The sequence below is a fragment of the Dromaius novaehollandiae genome, chromosome Z, assembly GCF_036370855.1.
Source record: "Dromaius novaehollandiae isolate bDroNov1 chromosome Z, bDroNov1.hap1, whole genome shotgun sequence".
NCBI classification, from domain to species: domain Eukaryota; kingdom Metazoa; phylum Chordata; class Aves; order Casuariiformes; family Dromaiidae; genus Dromaius; species Dromaius novaehollandiae.
In genome coordinates, this window is record NC_088132.1 from 81,801,724 (window position 1) to 81,822,727 (window position 21,004).

The 21,004-nt window shown below is 52.3% G+C and overlaps 1 protein-coding gene across 2 annotated transcripts in view; it reads right to left on the reverse strand.

The window, feature by feature from the left end:
* LOC135324725 (zinc finger and BTB domain-containing protein 7C-like) overlaps positions 1 to 19,500 on the reverse strand; it is a 182,947-nt gene extending 163,447 nt beyond the window's left edge. Inside the window, exons 1-2 of one of the 2 annotated variants that reach the window (XM_064501563.1) lie at positions 19,422 to 19,500; positions 18,765 to 18,935 (exon numbers count right to left, since the gene is read on the reverse strand). The gene's annotated coding sequence lies outside the window, so the exon portion shown is untranslated. Of the gene's footprint in view, positions 1 to 13,473; positions 14,024 to 18,764; positions 18,936 to 19,421 lie in introns of those variants that run through there. The other variant, XM_064501564.1, reaches the window with a different exon arrangement.
* Between the last annotated feature and the right edge of the window lie 1,504 nt (positions 19,501 to 21,004).

Here is a 21,004-nt window from a genome sequence, read left to right on the forward strand (position 1 = left end):
TATGGGCTTTGCACAGAGGTTGCACAGCTGGGCAGTGAATGGGATGAAAGAAATGGCCTGGCTTTTTTTTGGTTGCACCTCTGTTTTTGCAGGGATAATTTGCAATGGTGTCAATGCCCCCATCACCACCAATGCAGCAGAGGCAGGGTTGGAGCTGGAACTGGAACAAGAACCAAAGGTTGCAGCAGGGCCATTTCCCTGTGCAGGGCCCAAGCGTGCTCGTAGCCTGCCTGGCCAATCCCCCCCGCCCCCCCCAGCAGCCCTCCCCGCTGCTCACCCTGGTCATTGCCACCAGCCCAAACCACGCAGCAAAGCCACTTACCGTCATGGAGCCCCTGGGATCCAAACCCACCCGAGCAAAGCTGCTTCATGTAGGTACGCTGCTTCTTTTATGTTACTAATGAATTATTATTGATAACCTATATGCGAGCCGCCCAGCCAACCTGCCATGCCTGCAGCAGGCAGCAAAGGCTCCCGTTGCTCAGCTGTTTCTCATGACACAGCAATGAGGAAGATTTAGCTCTCTGGGTCATCTCAGTCACCTGGGTCTCCTCGGAGATCTGAGACACCAGACACACATTAGTTACCCTGGCCATCCAAGGCACCTCCGTCCCTGGGGGCCTGGACCTCATTCAAGAGGAAAGCGTGGGGGGAACCCTGGGGAAGTATCAAAAGGCTGCGAGGAAAGAGCTACTTCAGAGTGTCTGAAATTTTGCATATTTGGAAACACATAAAACGAGCCTCTCGTACTAATAAAAATAGCTATCAATGCCTAAGAGCAAAAATAAATAGAAGTGAAGTCGACTGCAAATATTTTGGGGGTGTGCACCACGCGTTTTGCTTCATACCCACCACAGTGGCTGTCAAACAACCGCGGAGCATAAAGATGTCTCTGCCGTCAGGAGCTTATGGTGGGGCGTAAGATAAGGTGCAACATGCAGTGAAAAGAAGGAAGGCCAGCCCATCAGACAGCAGCTCTGGTTTCACCAAAGGCACTGTGCTACCTGTCGATAAATACATGTTCTCCACATGCAGCAGTGTGTCCAGCAGTGGTGCCCAGTGTATCAGAAAAATCAGTGGTTTTGCACATTTTTCGCACCCCACAGACACATCACCTGCACTTTGTCCACCGATTCATTTCCCTCCAGAGTCATCCACTCACAACTCAGTGAGACACTCCAAAACAATTATTAGCTTTGTTAAGAAAAACAACAGACCACTAGGGAAGGTTAGTTCTTCATCTCTCAAATATGCAATTCTGTCTTGCAAAACTATAGAAATCTGAAATGCAAGAGAGGCAGTATTAAGCTTTACATGACTGATACCTTTAAAGCACAAATTGTGGCAACATATGAGGATAGCAGGGGTGACTTGTAGCTATGGAAAATTTGGACCGCCTCTTATCTAACAGTCTATCTGTGCAGGCATACCAGGCTCCAATAGAGATGACCCTAAAAAATCACAACCACAACTGGAATACATGCAACCCCCCTGCTGTTTTTAGAGGAAGTGAAAATGAATCACTTCCCCATTCCTTCTCAGGCCCCCATAGATGCACTCTAAATACTACCGAGGAACCTGGATTTCTAAGTGGAAGGTTTGTTTGCTTGAGATCACCTACACAAGACCACACTGATGTTACCAACCGCGCAGTAACATGGGCATGCTAGTCAAATGCACGTCGAAACATCTTTATTGCACACCATCAATACACATTTATTAAGTAGACAGATGCAGACAGAGATTAGGGAACATTTTCCAAGATCATTAGGACAGCCCTGCCGCTTGTAAAGGCAAAAGCTTTGGGATGCAATGAACTGCAAGTCAAAACAGAGAATTAAGATTTACGTCCGAGATGAAGCTCTGGAGCGTGAAGCAATAACGGAGTTCTGGATAGCACAAGAAGGAAATTGCATATAATGCCACTTCTTCAGACAGGCAAAGCAGGCAAGAATGAAGCATGCACAGACCTATGCAGATTCCAGCCCACGACACACTCAGTGGAGATTAAAAAGTCTAAGTACTTTCTAAACAGCAAAAAAAGTCCCTTTGGTCATTAGTCCTCCCTTTATTTTTTTGCTATGAAGCAGAAAATAAGCAGCACTTCCTGGGCAATGACGAGCAATTTGAAGTGTCAAGGGTACCTCTCATGAATATTTGTTCTCCCCCCTCAGATCATCAACTATTTAAGCAATTTTCCAGGGGAAGGAAAGCACACAGCTGTGAAGATACCGCAGAAAAATGGATTCACTCTCATGGTTGTGCGTGTCACACCCTTGACCTTTCCTACCTCTCGGATCACCAGCATGTTCCCATTCATGACCACAGCTGATATGAAATAGCCTGAGTATTTTGCAGGAAATGCTGTGCATAAGTGCCTGCGTGAAACGAATGTAAAACTATGCACCTAATTTACATGTATAATTACCACGAATTAGTATGCAATTGGACAAGTAGACTCATTTTTTGCATGCATGCAGTTTCTAAATTCAAGCCTCATCATGGAGCAATCTCATGGTTTGATAAATGGTTCAACTGAAGAACTGTTTCCAAGTTCTGCTGCTAACCTCAGCTCATTCTCCAGCTCCTTAGTGGATGAATTTCAATCAGTAATAAGGGCTAAAAACATTTGCTGATCCCAGAGAGCTTTTAATAAAGTCACAGGATTTTATCTATAAAGGACCTCCAAGATGACCGAATCTTACCTCAACCCAAAGAAGAGAAGACTCCCATCGCCTCCACTAAGCCCATGGGTTGCAACTGAGCTAAAGTACAATTTTCAGGAAGACATCCAATCCTGAATTAAACGTGATGGAAAATTTGTCATGTCCCTAGGTTAGGAACATGCTAAAAGGTGCAACAGAAATGCCTTTATTACTTGTTGATAGCTTGCGCGCTTTGAGTGCCGAGACACCATCCGAAATGACGAGCTTTGACTTGGAGGCAGCACGTTCCTTCGAGCACCGTTTTCACTTCTAGACAGAACTACACAAATTGCAGCCAGGGAAGAAATAACCAAAGAAAAAAGCCCCCAGGAATCCTTCTTTGAAGCCCCAGCCATAGGACCAGGCGTGCGTCACGGCCTCACGGTGATGGACTGCGGCACGCCGCTGCCTGGGGTGAAACTCCGGAGTCAGGAGGGGAGGTTCGACTCCGCTGTCCGCCTTCCCCTTCCCGGGCCCCTTCGCAGGGCTGCGGGACTCAAGGGCAAGAAGCCGCTATTCTTCAGCGTGCACGAGCCAGCGCCGTGATCCCTGTGCCGGGAAAGCCTGTATTTGCTGCAGAGCTCTGGAGTTTATCACGGAGAAAGAAGCCCAGGGAGGCACGAGCAGCCGGCTCCCCTGGGAGCCCCCAGCGCGGCCTGCTCTCGGGATACCCGCGGGCTGGGAGATGCTGCCGGCTCCCCGCGGGAAACGCGGCACGACCATACCGCGCACGCGGGCCGCGGCAGGCGAGGGCCGGCGGAGCGGGGCCGGGCAGGGCTGGGGCCGCACCGCGTGGGAGCGGGAGCCCGGCGAGGGCCATTTTTCTATTTCTGAGGAAGAGCGCGGGGAGGAGGGGGAGGAAGAGTAACGGGCAATGACTAAGTCCCATTAACAGCACTGGGGTTGCCAAGCAACCGGGAGGCAAAGGCGAGAGACAATAGGGACCAGGGCCAAAATAACAGAGGCGCCAGAGACCGCGCGAGGTGGGTGAGAGGAGGCTCATAACCGGACGGCGATTAACCCCCGCGCGCCTGGGCCCCGGCGGCCACGGCCCGCTCCGATATGCCGAAGGGGCCCGCGGAGACCCCGCGCGCCGGCAAACCAGCGCTCCGAGAGGTGCCCGCCGAAAGCACGAGGAGCCGGCTCGGGCCGGCGGGCAGCACGGGGTTAACGGGAGCGTTATCTCCCGCCCCGCTGCCCGCACCTCGTCCCTGTTATCTGGCACCCCTGGGCGGCACGGCGGGCAGCCACAATGGAAAGTTACAGCAGATTTCCCCTCGAACGCCGCGCCAGGTCTTGCCAAAAAATGTAACAGAGGAAACCAGCTCAAGACTGGAAGGTTACTTTAATTTCCTCCTCTGCTTTTTTTATTTTTCCCCCTCGGCTGATTTATTTATTTTTTTTAACGACGACTTCTGCCATTGAGCCGCCACTCCGGGAGGCAACCCCTGCATCCCAGCTCCCTGGCGAAATCCCAGGAAAGCGTCGGGACAGCCTACGGTTGGGCTCCACTCCGCTCGGCTGCTACGGCCCAACAAGCGGGGCTGGGGAAGGCAGGAAGGATGAGCGGCGGTCACAGGGCCATCCTCCACAGGGCCTCTCGCTACTGTTTCAAAACCAAAAGTGCCCTCTTCCTTTCTTCCCCCACCCAAAGCCAAGCAATCCCACCGTTCGGCTTGGACACAGGAGGAGAGACACGAGTACAAATATCGCATGAGGTTTTCCCAAGCTCCGCAGCCAAAGCGGGCAGGATTAGATAAGTATCGTGATGTTGAGGGTGATGGTGTGGCTGGAGGAGCCAACCACCACCAGCTCTGAGATACCACCACCCACTTGCTCCAAGCGTTGTCCAAGGCGAGGTGCAGCACTGCTTTGGTCTGGGGCTTTTTAATTCTGTTATTAGCAAAACATCACATGTATTTGCATAAAGAAGCAACTGATTGACGCTGATTCAGTGGACGCCTCCGCCGTGCACCCGCGACAGGATTTTTCAGAGCTCAGCCTTCAAATGGACCCAACTCTCAGAGCGTGGATTGAGGAAAGAGACTGGTGGTTTTGAGACTCTCCCTGGGTAACGCGGCTGCAAAAGTTTCCGAAGTTACTGCCCCCCACCCTCTGTGTCGCAGCCATTTCTCTCCTCAAACCTAAAATGTCTCCTTGCTAAAATACGAGGCTGGGAGCAGGCATGGCTGCTGGCCAGGCGCGCTCTCCTCTGCCAGCTCTTACAGAGGTCCCGGATGGGCCGTGGGAAGGGGTAACACGCAGGAGCACCGCTGCTGTTTGCCCAGGGAGCACGAGCCGGAGCCCTGAGGTGCAGAGCTCATCTGAGAGCCACAGAGGGGCTGAAGAGCAGCTCCTGGGTCTGCAATTAACTGTTGATGCAAAGACGACTACCTCCAAAGCTAGACCCACAGCTCCTGTAAATATGCAAGCGTTACTGAAGTCAGAGGAGCTGCATCGACGCACACCATCTGGCCCTCTACTTCTGAGGACCTGACTTTACCCCCAAACCTCCAGTAAATGCTGGGTCACAGCAGGAAGAAGTAGCACAGAGGTCAGTAGAGCGTTCCCTGGGACACGGCTCTGCCCACACAGCGCAGACTGCAGAACCGGGCACTTGCAATCATGTAGTTCCTAATAAAAGAGCCAGAGAAATGAAAAGATAAAAAAAAAAAACAAAGAAAAACACAGCAGCGGATTCTGCATTCCTTGTTTAAACTCCTGCTTCACTGCCTGCGAGTTCTGCATGCACGGGAACGGCAGCAGGTTTGCAGCAAACTCCAGACAGAGCACAAGGGTGCCCTGAACTCTCCTTTCACGTTTCAAAATTGAACTCTTCTCCGGGTCAGAGAAAGCTGAACATACCACTCTCCTAGCCTCTGTTTCTCCCAAATTGAACGCACACATTTAAAATACGTTGCAGAGACTTGAGGCTATAGCTCTTCTACCTCCTCCTTTCAGCCAGGGCTGTATGCTCAAGAACTGTCGAATAAACAAACAGCTATTTCACAAGGACAGCTAGGCTTTTCTTTACAACTCAGGGCTCACTAAAGAGAACGAGCTCAGAGTAACCCCACATACACAGCTCTGAAGAAGCTCTGGTCCTGAAATCAATGGACTAGCCAAGCGAATAAAATCACTCACATGCACCCTCTAAGTGTTGCAAGCTTAATCCATAATAAAAGACAAAGAACAGAAGAAACTAACTGAAGGGTAGAATGCAATAAAACCACAGAGAGAACGCAATTTCTAACGGAGTGTGTAAATGCTAACTTGAGTAAGCACAGATTTTTTTTCCCCTTTTTGAAAGCTTACTGTACGCAAAAATTGAGTGAATGTAATGATAAATACAAAAGTATAGGCATAGATACAGGCATTTTGTATTATTCACACGCAGAAAGGCATAAAACAAGTACATACACAGTACTGCAGCAATATGTCCATACACATACACAAAAAACTGCTTAAATAAAATACTCAGGTTGCATAGTGAACATCACAAAAAATGAGACTAATATTTGCTTTTTGATATTTCAAAGGTGCATCAGAAAATGCATTATTTGTAAATTGACACTAAATTAGTTAACAAATTCATGTTATTTGAGGAATCCTGTCATTATTGTTGATCACTTTAATCTTCCAACCTGAACCCTGTTTATTCCTGCATCCTAATATCAATGTACATTATCAAAGGATTCATTTATAGTCTTAGGATTTGAAACGGTGATAGCTAATTAACCGCTGTTGTTTGTTTCCTGCTTTCAATTTCACATCTCATCTGTATACTTTTTAATGGACTGACCAAGAAGTATTTGTCTTCTTTGGGGGGGGGAGTTCATTAAAAATATCAAAGAATGAATTTAAGCAAAAGAAATCTAGGACAAGATTATCAGCCAGGCCAGGTCTACTCTAGCATCTACTGCCTTTAGCTTGCGAGAGGAGTCGTGATCTCTGCCCTGCTATCTCGAGTGGCAAAACCCTCAACTGTCGGCACACTCACCCCGGCCGACGGGTGCTCTGGATGCCATCGCTTCTTGTCGCCAGCACGTCAGGGCAGGAGGGACAAGTGGCCTGGGAGAAAGCTCTGCTTTGGAGGGACGCCTGCCACCGCGCAGGAGTCTGGCACAGCCCCAGCAAGACCGGAGCACCTCCACGAAGAGCCCGAGTTAGGAGCTGTCACCCACGGCTCCCTCCGCAGTCAGTGGAGGCAGGTTAACAGATTCATACCCGAGATACCTGGGGCACCGGCCCTCCGGGCGAGTTGCCCTCTGGAAGCACTCCTGGCTCCATTAATGATGTCAGTGTCTGCAGCAGCCGCACTCTTCGCTTGGTTTCCGCATCCAGGTGTGACGAGTCCGGGCCCTGGCACTGCTTACCAGCGCATCCATCCCTGCACAGCTCTCCCTGTGCTGCCCTCACAGAGGTCCGTGGCTCGTTCTCACGGGAAAGATGAGCAGGGTTTCGCTCTCCAGTATTTTTGCCCCTACAACTTCAGGAGGGGCATTTTTAAACACAAAAAATCCAAGAGAAGACTGAGGCCTCTAGTACCAAGTTCCATCCCAAAAAGAAATTCTGCCATCCAGCTGCAAACATCTGAAAACGGCGATTTATAAAGGAAAGGCTGACAAGTGTAGCACTGCTGGCAGACGGCAATGCAATAATAATGCTGGCTACAAATCCCTGCTGAGCAACTTAAGTGACTATCATCAGTCATGTTTCTCTTCTCCTCTATTTAATTGACAATCAGAATGCTTAAAAGCGACAATGAATACCCAGAATGTTTTCTCTCACATCCTTCTCAGTGTCACAGTGATCGACTTCTGGAAGCCAAGAGAGGAAACTTAATCCTTAAACTGCAAACAGTTGCAGACTTTTGTGAATCGCATACTTCTGGACTTTAACCTCAATCATTCATGATCTATTTGAGGTCACTGTGTTCCTGCCCACCTTTTTTTCTATTTACTTTGAGTTTTTCATCTTAATCTTCTGCTCATCACAGAGCCAGGCAGTGCAAAAACAGAAAAAAAAAAAAAGAAAATCCCAAAGAAAATCCACATGCCTAACATTTGCTCAGGTTGCCTAACCTGCCTTCTGCTAGCTTAGAACAGGCCAGTAACATCCTGGACCCGCACCGCGGTTTTCCTTTCCAATGGGACCACAAAGCATGCTGTGCGTCATTCATGGACCAGGTGACCACCCAACATCACTGCAACCACTTTGGGACTGTAACGCGCTGCCCGGGTGTGACACCACCACCCACCGGGTGTTGTTCAAGTACAACCATGCAGTTTCCTAAAAGCAGTGGAGATCCATCCATACCATGAAAGAAAATTCAAGCAAGAGGGTGCATACGCAATCCTAGGGCTTCGTGACAGGGATATGGGACGATGTACACATCTAGTCCTCCCGCAGAGGGATTTGTATTTAATAGCTGAAAATGGCCTCTTGGTCGTGTCCCTGTGCCAAGGAACTCCATATTCTACAGAAGGGCTTGTCTTTGTTGCACTCAACTGCCAATTAGCTCGAGGTCCACAGATTTGTTAATGCTGATTTGGATACTCCCCCAGATTTGATCAAGTATGCAAATGTCAGTGTCTCACTCTAGGCAAAGCCTGGAAAAGGGCGAAGGCCCAAGACAATAAATAAATAAAAAGATCATTTTGGCTTGAACTACAAAAATGGAACATTAAATAAACTTTTCTCCTCCTTCCCTCATTCCTCTCCCACTGCATATTCTTAAACCTGATGCAATGGGAAGTTTTAAATAGCACTGGAAATGCTCCTTTCATCAGGAACAGAGGCCAAGAGGCCCTAGGGTACTAAAGCAGATCTTGCAGACTAGATGTAGGTAAATCTAGTCCCCACTAGACCCAAAATCTGCAAGGACCAGGAAGAGCAGTTTGGGAGACACCACTTTTCTCTGCAAATCCGTACCCAGCAAGGTTATGTAAGCCTTTCTCACCCCACCACCCAAAACGTCCAATGTCCCTCTTGGGGATGTCCGGCTGGCAGAGGTAACAGCCTTCAGACAAGCCAAAAAACTGCTTTTTTTGCACACTGGAAGACAATAAAAACCCATGCCATGTTCAGAGGGGGTGAATTTTCGCAATGGTGTCCTGGCCAGTTTCCAGGGACAAAATTTGTTGAACCAAATTTTCCCTGCACTTTCAAATGGAAGCAGTTATTCCTTATTCCAGGTCCTGCACTGTTGTGTAGTTTTGTTATCAAACAGTTGCTGCTGCCTTTAAGCCTGAGGAGAGCTGCATTTCAGCGCCAGGAGGAGCATTTTATGCGCACGTGAAAGTTTATAGAACATTTGGGTATTATTTCTGATGAATGGCCCTGCGTAAACGTAAGCTCTTCAACCCACTGCGCTGGCAAATACTATTTTTTTCTTGTTTATTCATATTGCGGTTATTCATTCAGGTGCCAACCATGACTGAGGCCATGCTATCAATATGCAGTCTGACAGCAGCAGCAGGAGACAGCACCGGCTCTCCAGACTATACCTTTGTGCTTCTAGGAGGCAAGGAAGCATTGCCATTTGCATTTCACAGGTGGAGAACGGAGGTTCAGTGAAACCAGACGATCCCCCCAAATCCCTAGGAAAATCACATCAGAATGAACAGAGGAAGAACCCCAGTCCCCAGAGCACCCACCGAGGCACTCAACCAGAAGATGCTCACGCTACGCACGGTTCTCACAGAGGCCCTCTCTCATGCTGAACAAGGAGTCCCAGGCAGACCTCTCATCCTGAGACGCCTGTCCCACCAAAGCACCTGCAGCATGACACAGGGAGGCAATAAAAGGGAGTCTGCTCACACCCCTGCGAGTCAGCTGGCAAAGCCAGGCCCAGATGTTGCAGCTGGGCACGGCGCAGAGCAGCTCCCTACCCACCCTAGCAAACTGCTTCCCTGCCCTACGAACACTAGGCAAATGCAACACATGCTCCACTTCTAGTCTGCATGGACTGACAGAGCAGATTTTATCAGACCACACTGCTTTTTTTCCTTTTTTTTTTAACTATATTTTAGTGCTCTGAGGTGGCATGCAAGCCTGGCTGGCGGTGAGCAACCCTGCTGAAGCCCAGTCAGAAGCAGCGGGCTGATTTCCAGCCTGCCCAGGTCTGGCTTGGCAAGGTGCCGACCTGCGCCGTACTTAACCACGACGAAGCCAGCGTCGCACCCAGAAGCGGGCTGACGTGGCCCACCACGAGGACGTGCGCTGAACCCACCCAGGCCCCAGCACGCCGTGTCGCCTCCCCTCTCTGTGCCCGATGTTTGTCCCCAAAGGGCTGCGCATCCGTCATGCGTGCAGAGAAAACCACAGCCGCCCCGACGCAGGGCAGCCGAGGTCTCGGCACGCAGCTCGCACCGGGACGGGCTGCACGGCCCAGCCGCGGGGGTCTTTCAAGAGCAACGACAAAACGTTACAGAGCCCAGTCCTGCTTCCTGGGAATTTGTCCGCAACGGAGGCAGCGCACTGGCTCCGAGCTCTCCTCCCCGCCATGGAGGAGAGGCAGTTTCACTTTGCCCTTTGAAGTCTTTCTTCTGCAGCCCGCTCTTCTGCGGCGGCTCCCTTTGCTCCTGGGGATCCACTCGAGAGGAACCAGCAGCCTGGCAAGCGCCGCGCTTCCCCACCCGCGCACTGCTTCCTCCTCCAAAAAAATGCAAACTCATTTTCTCCCAGACCAACCAGCTTAGGTAAATAAGCCTGTGTATCCCCTTCCAATTATGATAACAGAGAGCGAAGATCTAATTAAATAGATGAGCTGAAACAGATTCATAAGAACGGGGTGGGTTGTTTCTTAAAGCTGGTCACAATGAGATTAAAAGCAAACTAAGACCCGGATCCTTTTTCACTGGAGAGCTGTAAAACGAGTGGCACAGAACCAGCAGAGCTTAAAATACATGGCAGGGCACACCCTTCCCTCCAAACACACCTGCCACTTCTTCCCCCCCCTCTCTCCCACATCCTCCCTGGAAAGGCGAAACTTCATTCATCACAGAACCGAAATATTTCCTTTTTTATTCTAATATTTCCTGTGCGGAGCCTTCCTTTTTTTATAGCCAACCATCTGGGAGAGGGGAGGGGAGAGGAAGCCCCAGAGCTTTCCAGACACAATAAAAAATGTATGGTGTTTGAGTAAAAACAAAAAGCATAAACAAACAAACCATGTATCCAAAATAATGACTTTGGGGAAACTTGCCAGAAAATTGTATAAGCTTCTGGAGTGTCATACGTCCCTCATTCACACTTCTGTGAGAAGAGAACAGAAAGTTCTCGCTGCCGAGGCAAGCGCGTTGCTGCGGTTAGATCGCCGGCTGGGACAGCGTTGCGTGGAGGGGAATGCTATTCCCAGCTCTCCCGGGCCTCCCGGAGTCGCTTTGGGCAAGCCAGGGAGGCGAAGGGTTTAAGGAACGGGTGCCAAGAGCCAGGCTTCGAAAACTATATTTAAGCACCTAAGTATAAGGAGCGCGATTTTCGTAAGTACTGACTGCTGAGCGCTTCCGACTGGCGGCAGTTTGGACACCTCGGCGTTCAGCCTTTCCGAAAGACGAAGCCACATATATTTAGATGCCTAAATATGTACGCGGGCACCTGGTTTGGGAAACTGTAAAGCCCTGGTGCAGGCAAACTGCGAGCGGCTCAGAGCAGCAAGCCCTTTAAATATCGCTGTAACTCGGTTTTCTTCCCTGCAGCACGGATGCCCTAACGCCGCCTCGAGAGAAGTGCTACGAGGTTTGGCTAAGGCAGCATTGCCAACGCCGAGCAGTCAGTATCATCTTAAGAGTACATTTTAGGTTCTCTTTCTTCACACTGTGATTTTTAACCTGTGGGAGATACTAGTTCACATTTTCAAGTTTTTCTACATGACCAAACTTTCTAACATTTCAGGAGGAAACCAAGTTTCTCACTTGTTCACGACTTCAGGATCTGCAGCCTCAAAAAACCCCATCGACTGTTGCAAAGTTTGCACGCAGTCACATAACGCGGTAACGCGGCTAGCAGCCGCAGAGCACGGCGGGCTGCTCCGACGGGCAGCCTGCGGGACCAGAAGCCAGATCCTGCCGTCCCCAAACCCCAGAGCTCCCGCCGTTTCCCGTGGGTGCGGCACACGCAGTAGGAACTCGCTAGGAAAGTTTGGCAGCCTGGATCCTGACAAAGCAGTCAAGAGCAGCCTGGCTGCTTTATCGACCTTACCCTACGCACGACAGCGTTCCAGTATTCTGCAGCTTTCCATGGCTTTTCGTGGCAGGGTTTTCCATCTCTTTACACAGCATGAAAATTAACATTGCCCATTATTTTCCATACAAAAGATAAGGCTTCGGGGGCTGGCCAGGATCTCAGCGCTATGCAAGATGAGAAAAGTGCTTCCACCGATGCTGGTGGAGGCCAGAGCAGGTCGTTAAGGAATTCTGCTTCCTTCCTGGCTGCGCCTTGAGGACCAGTAACACTTCACAGCTACGGAGCATCTTACACCCCAGGACCTCAAATATTTTATGAATACTCATTAGCTCAGGCTCACAAAATGAATCTGAGTTATACTAATTAGTAGGTCTCTGCTTGTTTTACTGTAGGGAGGTATTAATTCTCAGCCTCTGTTCTGCTTACTATTATTATTTATTCCCACTGCAGCAGTATTTTGGAAGATCTAGCACGCCTCAGGCTTCCCCTCCCTCCGCGAAGCACCACGCAAACACACAGCAAAGCACCGCCAGGCTCTCTGCTCCGGCAAAGCGCCCCTGTGCCCAGCAAACGGCCGCTCTGCTGAACCTCATCTAGCTGGAAGCTCGAGGACAACGGCGGCAGCGCCAACGTGACGCGGATCCGGCAGCAAGAAGAGATGCACTGGAGGTATTTTGCAGGCAGATCGCTCTGGTTAAGCCCTGCCAAGAGGCAGAAAACGGTCACCTGGGATTTGTCGCCCAGGGACTGGTGACGGGCTAACTGAGCACACCAGTCTAGCCACCTCGGCGCACGCACAAGGAGAGCTTGGGCCTGCCTACAAATACATCTCTTTACCAGCTTCCAGTTAACCTCCTCAAGCCACGTTTAAACATTTAATATCAGCAGCCTGATTTCAAAGGTGTGAATACCTGCAGATCTCCCAGGCTCCCAAAGGTATGGGGAGTGTTTCCCTCCAGGTGGCAAAGAAAACCCTTCCAGCCCTCCACTCCTCCGGTTTTGTACACCAATCTGTCACCACGCTTCCAGTCTTGGGTTGAAAATGCAACCCTTGGGGCTTTTATTTTAGGTAAAAACGATTTCCCATGCTTTCCCCTCACCAGACCTCATAATTTCACTTTGAAATCAAAGTTTTCTTTGTTGGCTGTTTCTTTTTTAACAAAAGGAAGCAACAATCTCAAGGCTGATCTATTCTAACCAGTAAAACAAGCTTTGTTTCCAGCAAGGGATGGAAGCACAGGCAGGAAGCAAGGCACCACCAAGGACATTTTTCCTGTTCCTTGCACTAAGGGCCCAACTGAGCCCCCAACTCGCTTTCAGAAACAATGGGACTTCTGCTTTTGAATGCCTTAAATGCTTGCGAAGCTCTCACTGATAATATACCTATACATCAACACACCACAATTCAAGAGCAGCACAGAAAAACGGCAAAAAACGGCCTGACTCCCATTGTCTCATGCTTACAAATTAAAAAGCCTTCTTTTAAAAACCTCACTCTTCTGCAGTCCTGATGGGCCTGATCCTAGCAACGCAAACACACCTCCAGGCATTCGAGTTGAGAAGGAATAAAGATGCTCACCTCTTTGCAGAATCGGAGCATGCAGTCGTGGAAACACCAGCAGCACGAATGCGAGAGCACAAACCACACCTCCAGCATGTGCACTTTATTTCCTTCTTGTTTTTAAAAGCGCAGTAACCTTATTAGGAGAGTTACCTTCTGCAGGGAGATGGGACAATCCCCGACTGTGCTGTCAGCCCACTTTCCATTAAGTTTCCAGACAAAACAGCTTATGCAAGCCCTTTGAGCTATTCTTGCTTTATGACTCCACAGTTTTAAGCAGCAGCATGCAATATTCTGTCATAACGACAAACTGGAGGCATACAGGGCTCTCAGCACTAAAAGACTGCCAGCTCACATACAGAGCACGCATGTCCTCATTCTGGAGGGGATTTTTCACTCTGTTCAGTCCTATAAGTCTGAGCCTCCTGAAAAATATCCCTCCAAACGGTCGTGCAGAAAACAGTGGCAAGCCGTGCTTCGGCGAGAAGCTGACCCCAAGAGGAAGCTTTGCATGATTAGATCTGCTTTTCCCATCTACCGCTTCTGATCTAAATGCACCAAGAGCCAAATTAGCCCACCGCCAGCAGGTCACAAAGGTGGCATAAAGCCACCGCGAGCCCCCTCCCCGCCTCCCTGCAGCCCGCGCCGCGCTCAGCGCCTCGCAGGAACCTGCCTTTGTAGCCAGGTACTAATGAGGCGGCAGCGGTAGCTCTGCACGGGCTGCAGACCGCAGCCATAACCCTGGGAAACGGCGAGCGCTCCCCGCGCTGCCGCCATCGGACAAAGCCGAGGACGGGATGAGAAACCTCTCGGGAAGGATCAGGCGCTAGCACTGAGCCCAGCCTTCCCGCTGGCCCCGTCCCAAGGGCTGCCGGAGCAAAAAGCTCATCTTCCCTAGCAGCGCTCTTCGCCCCTGGAACGGCACCGGGAGGAAGAGCAGCTTCAGCAGCTGCAGCGGTGCTGCCGGTGAGGTCTGAGACCAGCTCCGCGCGAGCAGCAACGGCAAATCCTGCTTGCAATAAACTTCCCCAGCCGTGTTGAAAAACTGGCTGGGGGAGCCTTTGGCTGGGGAGGGGGGGGGAGGGCAGGGGGAGGAGGTGTCTATTGCTCCTGTAGGAGCAAGGAAGCATTTCAGGGAGAGGTTTTACAATGGCTGATGCAGCACTTAAGTCCCTGAAAATAACAGGGTGCAAGAGCCACGCAGAGAATTTGGACAGGAGGAAGACGAGACTGCGCAGCGTTGACACGAGGCTACCAGCAAAATCTGGGAGCACCCTCGGACGGGCTAGAGATACGGACGCTGCAGCAGGGAAGAAAAATGACTGGCCCAAGGCCACGCAGCAAGGCAGTGTCAGCTCTACGTGACTTTGAATCCCCACTCTGGCACGGTGCAATTAAGGGATCCGCATTATGGCAAGCCCCAGACAGTTACGTACCAGAAGCCATGCCTCCCATTTTCTGCCACTTCAACGAAAGGGTAATATTGGCTTCAAAATACTATGATTTAATTTATGTCCGTACACACATGCACACAGAAATATTTTTTTTCTGGGCTCCTTATTTCTCATCTTTCCAGACGCACTCAAGCACACCTTAAAGCCTTCCCGAGCAACCAGAAAAGGTAAAGGCTTCGTATTTGAAAGGAGAGCTGCAGTTCTTGGGGATTCACTTGCTTCCAGGAGCTGGGGCTTCGAGCAAAACACCAAACCTCACTACGTGCCATCAGAGCCAACACTGCAGGACACTGCAGATGTCCCCACCTGGAAATCAGCACCTTTACTGACAACTTTATACTCAGAGATGCTGCAAGTACTTCCTACCAGCTGTAAACCCACCCAACACTACATAAAGTAAAGGCTGATGACTGGAACAGGAGCAGGTATAAATAGCTGAAGTCTGTCATTTGGAGCAGTCACACTGGAGGAGATCTATCCAGGTAATCCATCTTTTCACTCTGTTATACAATGACACAGTAATGGCCAGCCCTGAGGGATTTCCTTGAGGAAAACTCGGCTGTTACTAAAATGGTAAGTTAATACCTACCAAGAACTCAGCCGCTGTTAGACTGAGGGACAGGCACGACAGGGAATAAAATATTACTATCACCATTCAAATATTTTTATTTGTAAAAACATAAATAAATAGACTTATCCTGAGGCTGCAGGAGAAGAGGCTCAGAGTAAAAGAAAAGAAAACCCTGCACACATCGATTCCTTCTTTACCATTTCTCCTAACAAATAGCCCAGTGCAGCTGTGCTGACAGGTAGCGGGGGCCATTCGGTGCAGCAGGGCTCATTGCCCCGACCTCGCAGAGACACAATACAAATCTGAGCGTAGACTCTGCCCTTCTGCGTTGATTAAAAAAAAAAAAGACAACGAAAGAAAGAAAGAAAAGTTATGTAGCTAATAATGGGCTCTATTGTGCCATCAATTTTTTAAGCTTTAATGATTTCAGGAGGAAGTTCAGCTTAACAATCAATAGCACAATACGGCCAGTAGTATTTGGAGCAAATTTAACACACAGAGCCTGCTTTTCAAGAGCTGTGATTAGGTCTGGCGTGAAGGGGAGCTCGGTGGAAGGAGATTCCCCTTGCTCCGGGCGGCAGGGCGCTCCCAGCCCCTGCCTGGCTGGACTGTCCCCCTGTCCCACCCAGGTCCCCGGCGTATTTGGCCGGTGCAGTGCGAGCTCCCCCTCCTGTCTCGCCACGCCGCCTGTGCAGCCTGGGGACAGCCAGGACGCCACGGAGGAGTCAGGCCCTCTCCGAGCTGCGCGGGACGTGGCGAGCCGCCCCGGCCGCTGGCCCCGGGCTCCCCCGCAGCCGGGCCGAGCAGACCGCAGAGCTGCCGGACGCTCGCAGCCGGGCTCCTGCCGCCTCTGCCGAGGACGAGGTGTGAGCTCTCCCGAGACAGCGGTGTCTCCGAGACAAACGGCGGGCACGCGGAGGGGGATGCAAGCGGGCAGAGGCACCTTGGCCTCTCTCCTGCACACCTGATCCCAGCCTGGCTGCCTGGCGCACGTGGCTGAGACGCACTGCGTTGCACAGGCTCCGTGCTGCAGCAGGGGAAGCAGGACCTGGGCTTATCCAGGGGGGACCCTAGGCGCTTGGCGCTGAGCCAGCGTAAATGACCTCGCGATGTGGGGTGAAACCCATCAACACCAGCAGGGACCATGCCTCACCCGAGGAGCCACCCTAAAGTGTCCACAAAACATGCCCAGCAGGGATCCTTGGCCATGCTGGACACATAGGCAGAGGAGACGCAAACCAGTAAAGCTTATCCCGGACCCTGCAGTTTCAGATGCCACAACCGCCTCCACTCACGAGTTTGCACGGGCTCAGATGGCAACTGGATGAATTAATGGAAGAAATATCCATCAAGAACTTCCAAATACAGCGAGGAGCCCCGAGACACAAATTGTTGCAATCTAGAGGAGTATTTTGGGAAAAAGCCCTACACATTTACCCCATTGCTAAACTCCTCCCTCGGCATCCACTGATGGCCTGTCAGAGGTACTGGGCCGGCCGGACGCGTGCTTAGATCCAGGACATCCCTACGTGCTCGCCCCTCACAGGCACAGTTTAGCTTCCAGCAGACTCTCAATGCGAAGGACTCATTCCCTCATCGCACATGGAGGTCTGGAGATCAGCCTTTCCAAAGGCAGGCAGGATTCACCAGCTCCGTAAGGATTTCAGCAGGGCTGAGCAGCCCCTTCCCTTCCCCGTCCAGCCCCCCACCTCCCCGTGCTGCAGCAAAGCCCCTCCTCACCCCACTGGGGCAAATTCGCCGCAGACGGAGACTCATTTTCTTGAACACGGGAAGCGCATCTCCTCCAGCACCGGCTGGGACCCCCCATCTCCGGTCCAGCCCCTCCGCCACCCCGGAGCGCGGAGCGGGAGCCACCCGCAGTGACACCAGAGCACTGTCTCTCCCCAAAAGTCAAACCGGCCTCGTGCACCATTCCCCGCCGGAGGCACGGGGAGTCGGGCAGTGCTTCAGCAGGCACCGAACAGGCCCCCTGAGATGGTGAAAGAAGATGAGAAAAAGAAATGGGCTTATTCCTGGTGGCAATCTGCTGCGACAGACACCTCCTCATAAACATAAAACGGAAGACATAAAGCAGGCAGGCTGTCATTTACAAGTAGTAAAAGACTGTCGCGTGAGTTAGGGATGCGCTGTGGCAGCTATATTAACTACACTGTTCTCGTTCGGGATTACATTCACTTTAGGATAAGAAATCACACGAAGTGACACTGCCAGAAACTTGGGTGGAAGTTCTCTCTCAATAAAAAAAATAATAATAATTATCGAATAAAAAGAATTGAGCCGTAAAGGTGAAAAATAACAGACCTTAAAGCCAGAAGTGACAACTGCAGCCATCTAGCCTGCCTCTGCATAACACGGCTATGGACTCGCTCCCGCCTCGAGCCCCGTAACTCCCACCCGGCGAGGGCAGGTCTCTTTAGAAAGCCACCCAGTGACAGCTGGGAATGACGGAAAAGCAGCCGGATGCACGGATAACTTGTGCTGCAAAGGTCAGCCACCCTCACTTTTAAAAATCCACACCTTCCCTCTTGTGTGTCTGAGCCTAGCCCTTGGTTTCCTCGCTCGCTGCTGAATCTCAGGGAGAAAGCATTTGCGGACAGCGGAGGGTGTAACCGTTTTTCCACCAGCCGGGAGATGGACAGGATGACCTAGCACTCCTCTGCTATCTCTATTATCTGTGATCCAGGGCACTGCAATATGTAGATTTTTTTGTGCAGCAGCGGAGAAGCTTCACGTGAGAAATTTCCTGCTCTGCGCTCTAAGCCTTCAGCTTGTAATTCTTTCGTCTCTCTTTTTCATACCGCTACTTACATGAAACCACAAAAATCAGACCAGCCTCAAAATAAAAAAAGATTATTTTCATTTTTTCTTTGATTTCCAAATTTCTCGGCTCCTGCAGGAGGAGTCCGGAGCACGCTCCAAGGGCTCAAGTTCAACCTCTCCGCCAATAATAAACAAACCCACGAGGCTGACGCGTTCCTCGGGCTCGGCGGGACGAGCGGGACCGCCAGCCCGCTTCCCGCAGGCTGCTTGCCCGGGGGGCACAGCCCGTGCCTCCCGTCCCGTCCCTGCCTCCGCACGCGAAGGCATCCGCTCCGGCAGCTCTGGGGACATCACCGGGGAGGTGACAGCCCGTCCCCTCGCTGCGCCGGACGGGGGTACGTCCGAATGAAACCAGCGAGCGCGCCGGGGGGAACTGATGCTCGGTGCCAGCGCTTCGCTCAGCCCCAGAGCGCAGAAAGCGAGGGCGCCTCGCTGATACTCACTTTTAGACGGGGAGACGCGCGGTTTTGCCCGTTTCAACGCAGGCAGCGGCGGGCAGAGCGATGCGACCCAAGGGCAGGCAGAGCGAAAGCAGGACCCGGCTCCCGGTGCGCCGTCCTCCGCGGGGCTGTCCGGGGGATGCCGTCCACACCGGCACCGGCGGCAGCAGGAGCCTGGCAGATTTTATTTGCTTTATTGCCGCCCCCCCCCGTCCATGCATGCTGCAAACAGGTGAAGCGAAAGCAGCTTTTTCACCCCCCCCCACTCCTTCCAGTCGGTCCTAATCTCGGCACGCCGGATAGGGATGGGGGGGGGCAGCGCATGTTGGGGGGGAATTGGGGTTTTTTTAGAGAGGGATAGAAAAGGGGGAAAAAAAACCTTACCGTCAAAAATGATAATTAGGAAGAGGGGGCACGAACGCTTTGCTCGGGAATGAGCGTTTCCAGGCAAAACGCTGCCGGGAGGGGAAGCATCGCCCTCGCCGACGGGACGGGACGGGGCGGGGGGTTGGGGGGGGGGAAGGGGCAGCGCCGCGCACCTCGGGGCGGGCGGCGGCCGGAGCCACCTGCGCGGCGGGAGCCGTCGCCTCCCGCCCCGTCCCGTCCCGTCCCGTCCCGTCCCGCTCCGTCCCGTCCCGCGGCGCCGGCGGCGGCACTGACCTGCGGAGCGGCGCGCGGCTCCCGGCGGCTCGCGGCGGCTCGCGGCGGTGGGACGGCGGCGTGCGAAGGGCCCGGATGTCGGTAGCCCGCTCCCTCCCCTCCGCGCGGCGCCGCTGGCCCCCCCCGCCGCCCCCCCCCCGCACCGCCACACCGCCGCCCGCAACCCGGGGCGGCCCCACCCCCGCGGGGCGGCCCCTCCGCTCCCTCCCTGCCGCCGCGCCGGGGCGGCCCCGTCACGGACCGCCGCCACAGCGGGGGGGGAGGGGGGGTGTCCGCCGCCGCCCGCCCCGTCGGGGCGCCGCGCGCTGCCACGTGGGACCGGCCGTTGGGGGGGGGGGGGGGCGACACCGCCCCTCCCCCCTTCCCCCGCGCGGCGGCGGCGGGCTTGACAGCTCCACGCGACCAAACAAACCGCGGCGGACGGGCGTGCGGCTGAGCCAATGGACGCGGCGGGCCGCTGCCAGGGGGCGGGGCGAAGCCCGCGGGGGGCGGGGCTCGGCGGCCGCCGGAGGGGCGCGCGGCGCTACGGCCGTTACAGCGGCGCAACGGCTGCTTGCCCCCTGCCCGCGGTGGGGGAGGGGGGGGGGGGGACTTACCAAATAAACCCGCATATGGGAAAAAACACAGGGAGTCCCAGCTGCCGGAGTTACCCGCTTAGGGGTCTAGCAGCTCCGGACCCTCTCCGGGCCCCCTTTCCCTTTGCTTCTCCCTTCACTGCACTACGAGAGGGTTATTTCTTTTTTTTTAAGTTTTTCTTCTGAGAAAAACTTCCTGAAAGGATGAGTTTCCATTTCTCAGGGATCACAAGTTTGAGGTGGTGCCTGCCCTGTGTTTTCTTTTACTCGCTAACCTCATCCCTGCAGCCAGCCTGACAAAGCTGGCGGGTGATCCGGTGTCCGCGCCGCAGCCTCTCGCAACTGTGGGAGGATGAAATCTGACTATTGGAGGAACGTAGGCAAGGAATGCATCTAAACCCTACTTATTCCACGAAATTAGGATAGTAATAACCCTGCTTTATGTGTTCAGTCAGATTGGTCCCAATATTTGCACGTTTCTGTTCCAAAGGAAGAACTGTAGAGGTCCTGACAGGACTTGTCTGATGGTTTTGTTTGGGGGGGCTCTTGCTTGGCAGGGAGAGGTGGATTTTTTTAGCATCAGACCCAGCCAAAATCACAATTTGGTTTTATTTCATCTGGCAACCCACCCTGTCATCGGTTTCTTCTCTCTTCATGCTTCCCCAGCAGGTCCAGAGTGCAGTAGGTGCAATGCTGAGTCATGGAAGAACGTGGTCAACTTTAAGCACTGATGACAATCTTCACCCTCAATATCAGTCACCTTGGGAGAGGAGGTGGGGAATGTCCTACAGGTGTACATTTAGAAAATTTCCAGCATATTTACATGGTATTTTCCAAGATTTCTGTTTCACAGCACAAACTTTCATCAAATGTTTTCAAGGGAACATAATTTCAGGCTATTACTTTTGGGGATGTAGTTCTGAAATCCATCTGTTTCAGGTACAGTGGTGCTCTGACCTAGTCTGGATGCTGCTGTAAGACTGATTAAGGCCATCATTAACTGCTGAT